We start from the raw sequence: 591 nt of genomic DNA, 5'->3' as shown, positions 1-591 counted from the left end.
AAGGCAGTTTTTCAATGTATTTCCCAGGAGTTCTCTGCGGCCGGGCGGGGTGAGGGGCGCGATCTGGGCTCCTGCAGGCCCCGCCCCGGGCTCGGGCCGTTCTCCCGCCTCCGCCTCCGCGCCCGGCCGGTTTTACTGTATTTTCCGTAGAGACGGGGTTTCCCCGCGTTGGCCAGGACGGTCTCGATCTCCTGACCTGCTGATCCGCCCGCCTCGGCCTCCCCAGGTGCTGGGACCGCAGGCGTGAGCCGCCGCCCGGCCCGTGTCTCAACCTCCTCTGGTCCCTCCCCACTCGTGTCCGTGGTCCTGCAAGACCCAGGCCAGGGCCTCCTTCGTCCACCCTTCTCTGTGACCCTGCGAAGGTGGCAAATCTAGAGGAAATCGTGTGTGTTTTAAAAATGAGAAATACACCCAGGAAATGCTATGAAGACAAACTTCAAATGCACATATGCCTGATAATAAGAACTACCAAAAAAAAAAAAAAAAAAAAAAAAAAAAACCGACTTTCTATTCGCTGGCAATTTCCCATGAGTGTGACTATGGTCTGGGCACCCAGCAAAGTCAGGATCACCCTAGGGCTTCAACGGTCCT

This window comes from Mandrillus leucophaeus, unplaced genomic scaffold, assembly GCF_000951045.1.
Source record: "Mandrillus leucophaeus isolate KB7577 unplaced genomic scaffold, Mleu.le_1.0 Scaffold1418, whole genome shotgun sequence".
NCBI lineage: Eukaryota > Metazoa > Chordata > Mammalia > Primates > Cercopithecidae > Mandrillus > Mandrillus leucophaeus.
This window is presented reverse-complemented; position numbering follows the sequence as displayed.